Source organism: Nasonia vitripennis, chromosome 4 (assembly GCF_009193385.2).
Source record: "Nasonia vitripennis strain AsymCx chromosome 4, Nvit_psr_1.1, whole genome shotgun sequence".
Classification (NCBI taxonomy): Eukaryota; Metazoa; Arthropoda; class Insecta; order Hymenoptera; family Pteromalidae; genus Nasonia; species Nasonia vitripennis.
The window spans coordinates 27353541-27367060 of NC_045760.1; positions in this window are offsets into that span (position 1 = coordinate 27353541).

Below are 13520 nucleotides of genomic sequence, written 5' to 3' on the forward strand. Positions count from 1 at the left end.
GAGCGAGGTATTAAGCCGCTGTCGAAACCGATTTTTCGGCTCTTTTAAAACGTGAAGAGATGATGTATGTCCCCGGGATTTCGTGGACGACGCGGAAAGTTCTTGATAAATATTATAAGCCCGTTCGGCTCCAATTCGAAGAGAGTTCGCTGGGAGAAGCGCGAGACAAAGATCGTTTGCGCAATAGCGATGTAACCCTACCTCTCAGCAGCGATTGCACTCGCTAGCGCATAGGTACATACGTGTACGACGTAAATCGAACGTCGGCGCAAAGGTCGATCGCTTCTTCTGTACTCTGGCTCGTGTGATGCTTTCTTCGAGGAAGATACGCGCCTGGGAATCGAGACGAGCTTTTTTCAATTGGTAGCCTTTGTTGCTTAAATTCGCTGATCACAGCACTTAAAGCTACTCATCGCTTTCGGAAAAATCTCGGCTCGCTCTCTGAAAAGTGAACGTCAGCCAAACATACGTCGAAGGGTGTTCTCAGCGCGGAATAATGTAACTCTCTTGGGAGTCGTAAAAGCGTTGTGTGTAATTTTTCGTAATTCGAGCCGATTAGACTGCAGTATGGTATACATACAGCCGAAAGAAATCCCCAGCAGCGAAAAGTCCTTGGGCTGCAAACTCCTCGCGTGTGCGCGTCTCTATGGCATAAACCAGTTTTTCGTCCGTTCTCGAGCGCGCTGCGCTCTGACGCGATCGGAATTTTTAATTGTGTGTGTGTGTGCGTGTATGCGTTCACCGTAAAAATAGAACGTCTGTTTTTGTTCCCGACATTTCGCTTTTCCTCGAGATTTCGCTTGTTTTTTTCGCGCTGCTATTGTATGGGTATATAGTGGGTGTATAGGATCGACGCTACTTTTTCATTCGCATCGCGTGCATAGGCGCGGTGTATGACACGGAGAGACGAACGACGTGGACGTGGTTTATTATACGTAAGTAAACGTTTGCGAACGAGTCTGATTTATCGGGACTACGACTCCACCTTCGGATATGTGTACTTTTATCGCAGTAGCGAAGTGTAGCTATAACGGAAGAATTTGCATACAACCTTCGGCACAATATAACGAGTTTATATCAACGCGCTACGTCCTGTTGAAAAAAGCTCAAGCTCAAGCTCTACCTAACATCGCGAAAAAAGTCCCATCTCATCGACATTCTCTCGCGCGCGGCTGGAATGCAAAGAGGTGAAAAAAGGCGTTTTCCTCTCTCTCTCTCTCTCTCTCTCTCGTCGTAAAAAATAATCTCGAGGGTGCAGCAGCTGCGCGCTGAGAAAAGCTGCGATCTTCGCTTGGCTTTTAAAATTCCCTCGACTGGCAGGCGCCGCGCTCTCTCGCGTCCTCCACTAGCACACTGACCTACACTCGTATTCGCTCGTTGTCTGCAGCTACTGTCGACTATAGAGCGTGTATTGTTGGCCGCCAATTTGCTTCGCTTCGCGAATCGAGCTTGCGACGGATTTTCTTCGCTTTCTGACTTCGAGACAAAGTGTAATTAAAGTGTACGGCTAATACGTTGTTAGAGAAGATATTAGGAGTGGAAAAACGTCTGAGCTCACGCGCTGATGCTGTACGCTTATAAGCTTCTCACCTTGACCGAGCCGCTCGGGTCATTGTCCAGTTCTCACCTGGCGACTATACCATACGATATTTATACACCTCGCGTATACCCGGTTCTCGTTCGGCTCTTTGTCCGGGGGATTGTTTACTTCGTTTTTGGGGATTTACGCTTTTTCGCGCGGAGGTTTAATGGCTTCCCAGAAACGCCGAAAAGATATCCGTGTGTTTGGGCGTCTACACAACTCTCTCTCTCTCTCTCTCTCTCTCTCTCTCTCTCTCTCTCTCTCTCTCTCTCTTTCGGTTAGAAATTGGGTTATCGAATTAGCTCGGCCGGGGAGGGAAAAATTCGTGACAAGCGTATCGATTACTCGCGACTTAAATTCGTATAAATATAATATACTCTCGGCGAGCAGCGAAAAATTTTCTCCAGTCTGTGTGTGTTCAAGAGGCAAGCTCCGATTGGGGTATGAATTATTTATGCAACCTTGTCTGCAGACGGCTGCTGCTGCAGCTGGAATTTCGTAAAAGGCGTACCTGTGCAGCAATTTTCCAAGCGCAATTTCTGCAGTTCGCCGGTTTATTAACACTTGGTCGATTGTTGTTTTTTTCCAGTGGGTGTTAGTTGAAATGTACAAGCGATGGGTGTAGGTATGTCTACGTGAAATTCAAAGTGTAATTACAGAGAGAGAGAGAGAAGCACTAAAATAAATTTTCATGTCAAAGTTTGCTTTTGGAGAAGAGAGAGAGAGAGGAGCTTACGAAAGTTTTCGCATCTCGTTAAACTCTGCATACATGATATTATATAAACATCGCATTTGCTTATTTTATTCAACGAAGCTTATTAGCTTCCATAATGTATACGTTTCATTGTCTCTGATATTATATACTCGTCTATAATTTAGGGTCTAATCAAACTGTTTGGAAAAAACAACGGTTAACGAAGACAAAGCGTAACCTTTCACTTTTTTTCCTTTATGCATCTCAAGAACCAAAAATATGACTCGGCCTTTTTACTCGACGCTTCTCTATACTCGGCGTGTACAGCGAATACAACATTCGAATGTACGAACTGCGTATCTGTACACCGTTCGTCACGATTCGTCGATGGAAAGAAAAACGCGAACGATGCATTCACCGTGAACCCGATGTAGGTGTGCGCTATGGATTCTTGTCGAGAGGCGTATAGGTATAGTGTAGGCGTAGTTATTTCGGGCGTGATTTTTTATTGATATAGGATTAGAATTTAAATTTTGACGTTTTCATCGGATAGCTCGAATGAGGCATTGAAAAAAGTACATATTAAGCTTCAGAAAGTTGCTACAGGTGTTTTGGTTGTAAATGTTTTCATCTACATATTTGCATCGTAATTATGAAAATTGATTCGCTTATTGATGCTCATCTCGAGAGTCCTAATACGGCACTTCGTAACGCTTGGAAAAATTCGAAATCGATGAACTTTCAAGTTATAATTCAAAATCGATTTCGATTCGCACAACGTAATACGCGTAGATCACGACGCACTGTGCGAAATAAAACAGATTTGGATACCGGTGGCCTTTCACCCACCGCTTGAACTCTCTGCTTCTCTATAGTCTCTGGCTAGCGAAGATAGATGGCGCATAGGCCCGGTTTCACTATCCTCAACACTATCAGCGCTTAGAAAGTATATATAGAGGTGTCTTTTGTTATAAGAGCCTGCTAAAGGGGCCGCTCATGCTATAACTGTTTTATTGGTCATCGTTGGAATTTATCTCCAAGCAGCGTGCATTTGCGTTGAAATAACGTAATACCAAGAGATCTTGAAATTTTTTTCATACAAAATTTTAAACGTGCAGCAGAAAGCTTGAGCGCTACGCTTAAATCAAAATCCTTTAACATTATTATTTTTTATACAAGACATTCTTCATGTTCGTATGAAAAAATAAAGCTCTCCCCTTTACATAAAAATCCAAACCATATATTTTAACACAAAGTCCGCTCAAAGTATTAATGCCACGTGCTCTACGCTGCATATACCCACACGTATAAGCCCTAATTTTTCGTTTTCGTCGTCGGGGCGACTTTGCTCTTTCTCTCGAGTAGGGTATACAACATACAGACGACACAACGTCCAATTATTTGCTGCGCTGCACATAGAACGAGTCCCAGCTCGAAGCCGACAAGGATGTTGTCAATCGTCGGGAAAGGAAGTTTGCCTTGCGGTGTAATACACGTTTCGCCGCCGCCGCCACCGTGAAACCCTTCCGTTATTTCTTGCGCTTCCTTTTTTCCGGTCTACGCGTGTAAGTATGTGTATACGTGACGTCAAGTGTATATTTAGCATTTATACTTACGGCGAGAGAGAAGTAGCTGCGCTTCTTGAGTTTTTGCATGATAATAATCGCGTATGATATTGATCGAGATGAAGCTTTTTCAGTAGCATATGTATACGTATACAGATTTCAGTCCAGCTGATGGGACTAATCGAAGCTCATTACGGTGGCATCAGCGTATAGAATTCGAAATATTTAAGTTTTATCGTCAAATTAGCGTTATCTGGCGCTGATCGAGCAATTAAGCGAAGGACGGCGTTCGACGCAAGAGGCAATTAATGCGGACAATTTCTATCCATTACCGTGAAATCTATATCAATTACCCACTGCTCCAACATTTCTCTCTCGAGCTGACCCTCTCGTCCGTCCATCCATTATTTGCGGCTCTATAACAATGCCTGTGTAGTTTCTAAAACCATAATTCAACAAGTTTGAATCCTCGAGCATCTTGTATAAGCAACTGATGCATTAAACACACTGATGATTCCGCTATATATACATTGTAGCACAACCCCCCGGAGAAATCGATAATTCGTCGCCTCATCATCGGCTGCAGGTCCACTTCGCTCGATCAAAGACTCTCCTCTACCATAAACATAGCGTATACATATATACTTGTGTATACATACATCAGCGTTATATAGTCGAAACGAAACGCGCGGAAGCCGAACGGCGTCAAGTGACCGCGGTTATACGCACTGCACTAGAGAGAGAGCGATTCTATTTGCGCGCGTGCGTGTCACGCTTTCGCGCGGGAATCGCTATATATATGTATGTGTACATGCTTGGCTTCTGTGTGAAAGAGCCCGTGAAAATTATTCGGTGAAAAGGAATTTGTATTCTATACTTCGTTGCGGCTGGACGATACAATTTTGTTTTTTTGGAGCAGGAGGAGGAGGAGGAGGATTGAATGGGGTGGATGACAGGTGATTTGCATGTGTTTGGAGGAGAAAGGAGTTGACGAGGATGAGAGTGATGGGATGGTATATGGAGCTGAAGTTTGCCGCGTTGAGCATTAGTTATGAATTGTGATATTAGAGGGTAGTTTTTACATTATTTATGTACTAGAGAAATAGTAAAATCGTACAATCAAAAGGGACGAGTTTGGAATTGTTCGAACCTGCTTGGGTCGTGTTTATAGGTAGGGTTCGTAAAAAAAGATTTTATGCAACTTTCTCACCCAATACATGCAAAATTTCATTATTTATAAAGTAGAGACTATACTTACACTGAAGATTCTATGATAATAATGAATAGAATTTTCACATACTCGAGATGTCGGGGAATAAAGAATTATATAACTTTTTATATAAATAAAAGGTAGCAAAAAGTTCTTATACATAGCGATCGTAAATAATACGACACCTGTCTGAAAAAATACTAAAATTTGACAGCTAGATTTTTTAGTCAATCACGTCATAATCACATTTTTTAGTCAATCATTTATTCATGTCAAGTTTTTCAATTTGAAAAAATAGTTGCATCCAATAATAAGCTTGATGTCATGAATTAGGTATTAAAAATGATATTATATTTGAAAGGGATTATTAATGATTTAGTAGATAGATCGCTAAATGCCCATTAGTGTCAGCCTATAATTATTAAACTTTGAGGTAAAACAATGTACTAGCTTATTATTCGGTCTTCATAATTTTTGTAAATTGTATTTACGAAAAATAAAAAATTTACCATTGCGCTAGTTATCTTTATAGAATCCGTAGATAAATGTCCAGACTAGTATAAGACATTATAAATCCACAGTCTACATCGCAGTATTTTAGTATTATACATAAAGCTACGTGAAAGTCTCATAAAAACAATAACAATATAAATACGCTTTTGAAGACGGCGATCGAGCACCGATAGCGAACGAATTTCAATATATAATCCGCCTTTTAAAAGCCATGCCATACAGCGTCTAGGCAAAAAAGCGTAAAAAACTGGCGCGCAGGAGAGCTACAATACGTGCTCGCACTGTGTAATGCCGCGGCGAATAATAATAAAGAAGGAAAGGAATTGAGATTTCGCGCGTGTAAGTTTCGGAGAAACCGAAACGCGAAATAACCGTTAAAGTGTAATTTATTTGTGGAAAAGTTCGGCCCATCGCACCAGTAGCGGCGCAACGGCTTACACACATGTATATGCTAAAGTATATATAAATTATGCGAAATATACATTATAATGTGTATTTAAGCGGAGACGCGCGATAATATATCGAAATATCTTCTCCGAAAAGCCGCGAGAGTGTCTTCAATTGCCGCTTCATAAATATTGAATTCGTATATATTTTCGAGTCTATTATTCAGGAAGCTACATATAATTAGGTATTGCGATTGCTATCTCCGAAACCTTTCTTTCGATTCATCACCCGATCCTGTTACTACATACGTCGTATGTGTCTGGGATGGAGAATTTCGCATAGTAAATTAAAAACATTTTATAATTTGTGTCGGCGAGTGAACGTGTATAAATTTATATTATATGCCGAGAAGTATATTAACCTTTCGAAAAATATCAACTTACCCGCACAGATCGACGAGCGGTCATGAAGACGCTCTCGAAGAAAGTGAAAGGATGATTTTTTCGTATATATATATTTCGCTTCGGACATGTTTTATCGCCGCTGAATATAATGGCACACGCGTGCACGTGTGTGAAATATATTACGAAATTGAGAAAAAATTGAAAAATTCGAAATTTTGACGAATCTACTTTTCTCTCTCTCTCTCTCTCTCTCTCTCTCCCTTTTCAAACGTATAAAAAGTGAAATTGAATTTTACGGCCTGCTTTGGCGGGATTTATGAATATCTCAGCATGTATAATTTATCCGAGTGTGTGACAACTCGGTGTCGATGACAAATTTGCGTTCTCGGCGTCTGGCGCATATGACATAATACGCCGAGCTTCGAAAAATCATTCCCGAAAGCCACATCTCCAAGCCTGCTTAAAAAGCGAAAATAAACAGACTTTAAAGTCTCGAAAGTTATACACTCGAACAACTTCCGCGAGGGTTTAAGATGAAAATTAGAGCGCGGAACTAGATTACATACCCTCCACTGTTTGTTCCCTCGTCAAGCGGCGCCTAAGTTTCTGATTTTTCCTTTGTCTTCGTAAAAGCCTCGCTGGATGCATTTACATACGCGTGTAATCCCTCGAGTTGTGAAAATTATTAATGCTGATTTACCGATCGTCTGCTCTCTCACCGACTTTACATAACGAGGATGAATTTTCTGTGTGCTGCATCGATCAAACATTCAAATTTATTCGACAACCCACTTTTTATTAAATATATAATAACGCGCTTATTACACTCGGCTCTCTGAATATTCATCCTGTATGCGCATTAGCAAACAAAATCGATCGAAGAAGCTACATCTTAGCAAAAAAAAAAGAGAAAAGCGCGCGAATCCTCTTTTCGAAAGTCCCGACGTCGCTCGCGCCTTTCGCCCGCGGGGTTGATAGTCTTCGTCGTCTTCGTCGTCGTCGTCGTGGTTGTGTCAAACAGGCGAAGGCCGTGGCTCGCCCCTGGCTCGAGTTGCGAAAGTCCGAGAGAGAGACTCTTCCTTTTTTCCTCCTTCTCTCTTTTTTTTCCTCTGTGGCTTATTCGCGACGTCTTTTGTGCGGTGGATCTCGCCTCGTAAATTTTGAAAATTGTACTTTCCTTTTCTTGCAGCGGATATTATGTTTTCTCTTATATCGTGTCTTCGGAGCATACCTGCATCTAGTAGGTATAGGACGTACATATAAAAGTTGAAATTTTCTTCGAAAGGCTCGTTTTACGCAGCGAGTGAGATCAGAAACCTGTCGTCCCTTATCTCTTCGGCGAAGTTGACTGAAGCAACACGGAGAGTATATCGATTCGCCGGCGCAATTAGCCGGCTCGGATCATCGCGATTTTGTAACGCGTCGCCAGCGACCTTGGGCTATGGCTACTGATGTTGTGTGCGCTGCTGCTGGCTTTCACCCGATATGTGTGCGCTGTTGTTATATATATGTACATATAAGTATGGATATGCTCGCGTGTTGGCAGGGTCGGAGATGTGTCCTCGGGAGGCAGCTGCAGTTTTGGAGTTTCGGCACACGTGCTCTTGTATTATTTCGATGGTGATTAATATGTGTTCTGCATTGAGATGGGCCGTACAAAGCTAACGTAAATTCGTTTATTCCTCTCTTTCCTCCTCTCTTAAAAAAATGATGGCCTTTGTTGTGAAGCATTTAATACGTGATTCTGATTGGTTGCTGGTTGGTTGCCTAGGCAACGAGATCAGAACCGCGCTTTAAATTCATAACCCTCAAAACAGTCATAACAACTCATAACCCTGGTAGAAATGTTTGAGGTGTTTAAAATGAAGTGTGGAAACCTTGATAACAGATAAAATATATGTAATATAATTAGCAAGAAATTTTAGTAAAAATTAATCATTACCAAGAGTGTGTAGTATTACAACATGTGTATTGAAAAGTGGCACCCTAACCCCATTTGAAGTAGTAATAAAGTGTGTGAATATTATTTAGTTTTTTGAAATGTCAGTGAGAAGTTCAATTAAAAGAATAAACAGTTTGAAGATATACTGTGTCTCTGTGCCCAAAGTCGCCCTCGGTGAGGTTTGAGAGGTGAATTTAAAGAAAAGTTCAGTATCCGAGTCAGTATGTTTAAGTCTATCATTATACAATGCTCTTTGAATTGTAAAAAGGCGACTAGACATGTTACCTAGAAATATGTAACCTAGATGATTCTGATTTAACTGTTTTCGTTCATATTTTCACATCCAGGCTCATGAGAAATTTTTAATTGTGCAGGTCAAATTTTACTTATAGCCAGTTACTCAGAAACTACTATCTCTAGCACATTGTATTTCTGGTTTCTAGCATATTTTTACATGGAGAAAGTGATAAATGTTTTGGCTTTTTTGTCAAGGTATTAGGTAATTAGAATTTGTTTTTCCATTTTTGCATTTATTCTCATTCGAAAACTAACAGGTCTAGAAAGCTCATATTTTGCATATACATTTCTTTTGTGATTGTGGAAAGATATTTAAAGTTGAATCGACCTTAACTGAAAAACTTCTGATTTCGACTCCGACACTGATGTGAATGCAAACTCATGCTTACGACTAAATAATTATCATGGGTGTTGTAGTCGAACACAAAAATATTTCAGTTAACGTTGATTCAACTTTAAATATCTTTCCACAATCACAAAAGAAATCTATATGCAAAATATGAGCTTTCTAGACCTGTTAGTTTTCGAATGAGAAAAAATGCAAAAATGGAGAAACAGGTATCGGTCTCAAAATCTCTCACAACTGTTAAAAGTAAAAATTCTAATTAATGCCTTGACAAAAAAGCTAAAATACTTATCACTTTCTTCATGTAAAAATGGAAACCAGAAATACAATGTGCTAGAGATGGTAGTTTCTGTGCAATTGTCTACAAGCAAAATTTGATACGCTAAATTAAAACATTCATATGGACCTCGATGTGAAAATATGAATGAAAACAGTTAAATCATAATCATGTAGGTTACATGTTTTCTAGGTAGCATAGTAAGTATCTGTGTAAAATTTCAGTTGCTTTTTTATAATGCAAATAAATGGCATTTTAATGATAGACAAACCCACTGACTCTTATACTGAACTTTTCTTCAAATTCACTATTCAAACCAATGATGACGACATTGAGCATTATTAATATATTTATTAAAAAATAGTTTTGAGGGATTTAGTAACATGTTACATGCTTATGAAATATTGGCAGACGTTAGTGTGCCGCCCAACACTTATGGTAGATTTTCTACCAGTGTTATGAGAAAGAGATTTCTAGTGATTGTTAATACCGCAATGCGTGGCATGCCTCTATATATGTAATCCAAGCGCTGATACTGATGAGGGAAGTGGAAAAACGCCTATGCGCCACCTACCTTTGATAGATGTCGTAGCTAAAGCTTCGCAAATCTGTCACAGGATATTTTGTATTACCAAAATTTCCTTCGATAGAACGATTTATTAGAATGTTAACACTACGGCGCTACAGATTTGGTTTTCCTTTAAAAGCTTTATTTTAAAAGCTATGTGTAATAGAAAACAGTGGTTTTAGCTACCACATCCCCTTAAAGCATTATTATGATTATTCTTTAAGAATCGATGTAAAAAGTCATGTTTTATCTCGCGTATTAACCAACACCGAAAATTTCGATACAGACGCACGGAAAACCTGCAACACAAACTGTCCGCTAAATCCTCGCATCATAGTTCGACTTTCTTAACACGTGAACACGTCTATCCCCAATGATTCCATCATATTTGAAAACGACGCTGCTTCGCGTGATGAAACGGACAACTATTGCACTAAGCAGAAGATAACGATTTTGAAAGAGTAAGACGTCTATATTATACAGTAAAAAAAAAATCATTTGTATACACAGTAGAACTGATAAGGTACACACGTGCGGGAACGAAGAATAAAACTTTTTACGAGAGAATAGTAAGGCGATGATTGATAATTACAAAAGTTGCGCCGGAGGATGCGATAGCATCGCCGACTCTTCGCTTTATGGACTTTTCAGCGAGATTTTTCCATAATATACGTTACTCGCGCGCGTTGAATCTTCGCGTTTTAATTCGAGACTGTGTAGCAGAGAAAGTTCGAATTTCGCAGAAGCGATTAATTAAAAAGCTCATTAGAGACCCTCGCTATGGCTTATACATACTTTTACGTCGAAACTTTCAATGTCAAGCTATATAGTGTAAAAGGTTTCTTCCGAAAATAAAAGCGCGCTAGCGCGAGTGATATAAGTATGCAAATTGAAACGCGAGATATTATAGCCGCGATCGTTTGACGAAAAGTTTTGTCTCGAGCTACTTATAAAATCGTGCGACTGCTTTACTATCCCTAGAAACCGTCTTCCGCTTGAAAAAAATTTAACTCCGACATTTCTGCAGGCCGTGTAAAACAGATCGAATTGCCAAAGGCACTCTGGCTCTCGTAAAAAATAACGCCGAAACGAACGAGCGCACAGCTCACCTGCTTGAAAGAGCGAGAAAGGGGGAGCTGCAAGGTCATGGCCAAGCTCGACCTGCAGGCCAGAGACCCTTCGGTTTTTCCTTACAATGGTTTTTTTTTGCTTTTTTGTCAATATACATAGGTATGCGTAATGTCTTTACTACGTACTATGCAACTTTCACTGTCAAAAGCTGCGCCTCTTCTGAGAAGCCGTATTATAAGTGCATCAGGCAACCCGATCGCGACTTCTAATCTCGCGCTTTGCATTGGCTGCGAGAGATATTACCAGTTGGGTATGGGATGGATTTCGACGCGACCTCGGCCCCGACTACTCTGTCTTTCTCTTTTGTGAATGCACTACGTGAGAGTCTGTGTGTGTGTGTGTGTGTGTGTGTGTAAAGATCGTCGGGTGAAAATGGAGACGCACTGATGGTTATTTTTTGGTTTGAGAGTTGGATCGAAAATAAAACTTTTGCGAATCTGTGACTTAAACTTTATAGAGCTGAAGCTATTCGTGTCTCTGGCCAGTGAAGGTATAATTATAACGTCGCATAGATATTAATTACAATGAATTATTGGACGAATCAATCATTATCAAACTCGAAGATGCTTGAGAGCAACAGCTTTGAATAAGTTCAAATAGTGGTTTTCTACGCCATCCAGCGAGTACTGCCGAACACGTAATATTATATTACATTTACACAACGTGTTCCACACACGAGTTAATTATATTAACTCGTCTAAAAAATGCATCAATCATTTCATACAATTTTATGAAATTATATCAATCCAATAAAGCCTCCAAAGTCGCTACGCAGTTAATTTCAATTAAACTTCGACGCTGCAGCATCAAACATTATACATTATATTCGAGAATAAAGTTCTGATATTCAACGCGAGCGGCTGTCCGTTCAAATTAATCACATGCTAATGGAGAGTTGAATGCGCTGATTGATAAAATTGCTGCTCAGATGAATAAATACGATATACGCGTGTCTGATCCTGCATATTCATGTGCGTCGAAATAGAGAACGTTTATTACGAGAAATTTTATTTGTCACATTTAATTTTATGCAATAAACTTGTACAATCAACATTAGCTCTCACAAATAAGCTTGTTAAATTATAACTTTTGCAATTGTCCTCTCATCTGCACTCTAAAAACGTCTCTCACGCGATATCACCCGCGAATTCATCGAAATATATTACTCCAATAGTCATTTCAAACGCCTCTGCTTAATTTATCGACCAACAAACTCCCATATTCCACATCTCTCTTTCTGTCTTTCCCTGCACGTCAAAAAACTTTAGAAAAGCACGAGCTACATAGTCGCTCCATAAATAACTCCGATGGCACGTGTGTATGCGACAACACAAAGTGCATTTCTTTAAAAGCACAAAAGCTTCTCTTCTTCCCACCGCGGGAACGTCGAAAAGTGCATCGACACATCCCAGAAGAGAGAGAGAACATAACGCGCGCGTGACCTCCGCTCACTGCCTGGATATGACAATATCGCAACGCGACCCGGGGAATATCCCGTTACGCACACACACACGTGGCTCAACTGCACTATGATGCTTGTGTCTTCTTCGCTGCATATCAATAATGTGTGCGACTGCAGTGTTGCGTTATATGGAAAGATAGAACATATTGTTTGAGTATTAACTTTCGCTCCACTTGTCGATCGGTTTCTCATATGCTAATCCGTAAAATTCGATTTATACACTCTCTCGCCGAGATGTACCGCGATAAAACCGATCTACTTACCGATCTCTCATTAGCATACCCAAAAAAATCCTCCGGTTCAATTACCGATCCAGAGGCCTCGCTCTCGCGAATTCCTCCTTTTTTCGCGTCCTTGTCGGGACACCAGAAGGACGCGTGCGCACATTATATACGACACCCGGAAGCCGAGCTTCCGCCCCAAAGGAGATCGTTATGGTATAGGAGGAATGCGACTCGCTTTTTGCGACGCTGAAGGTGAATTTTTGCACCTTTATAATTAATCGCCCGAAGTTATAGCGTCTGTTAAATAAACAGATTTAAAGAGATTGACTCTATAGTCTAGGTAAATACACGAGTAATTTTCCCACGAGGTCGAAAGGTCCGATCATACATGTACGTACGGAGATGTGCAGAAGGTGATTCGGTGGAATTGCACACGCTTATCGCTAATGCCAAATTAAGCAATATAAGTGCCAGCCGAAGAATGTTGTTTTAATTAACGACGGCAATAAAATACTCTGTTTCGCTCATAGTGTCTGATGCAGTAGCGGCGTGTGTAGTTGGCTCGGAAATCGGTAAGAGTTTATTTTTCCAAGTATACCTACACTTCAATTACGCTGTATTTGTTCGAACCAAGCAATTACCACAGTAACTTTTCCTTACGTCTAATTCTCCCGACACATCGGTGCTAATGCTCTCTCGCAGATGTTCGCGATGAATTAACGATCGAGCAGCTTTTAAAAACGGCGTTTAGGCGAATTAAAACGCTAGAAAGCCGCAGTGCTCTCGAGTACCGAGTTTTTATGTACCCAGTGCAGCAGCGTCTGATGCGGAGAAAAATTTTCGATTTCCATCACTTTCTCCTCCTCACAATTTTTTTTTCGATCTAATTAACGCTCGCCTATTCAGATTACTCCTTAT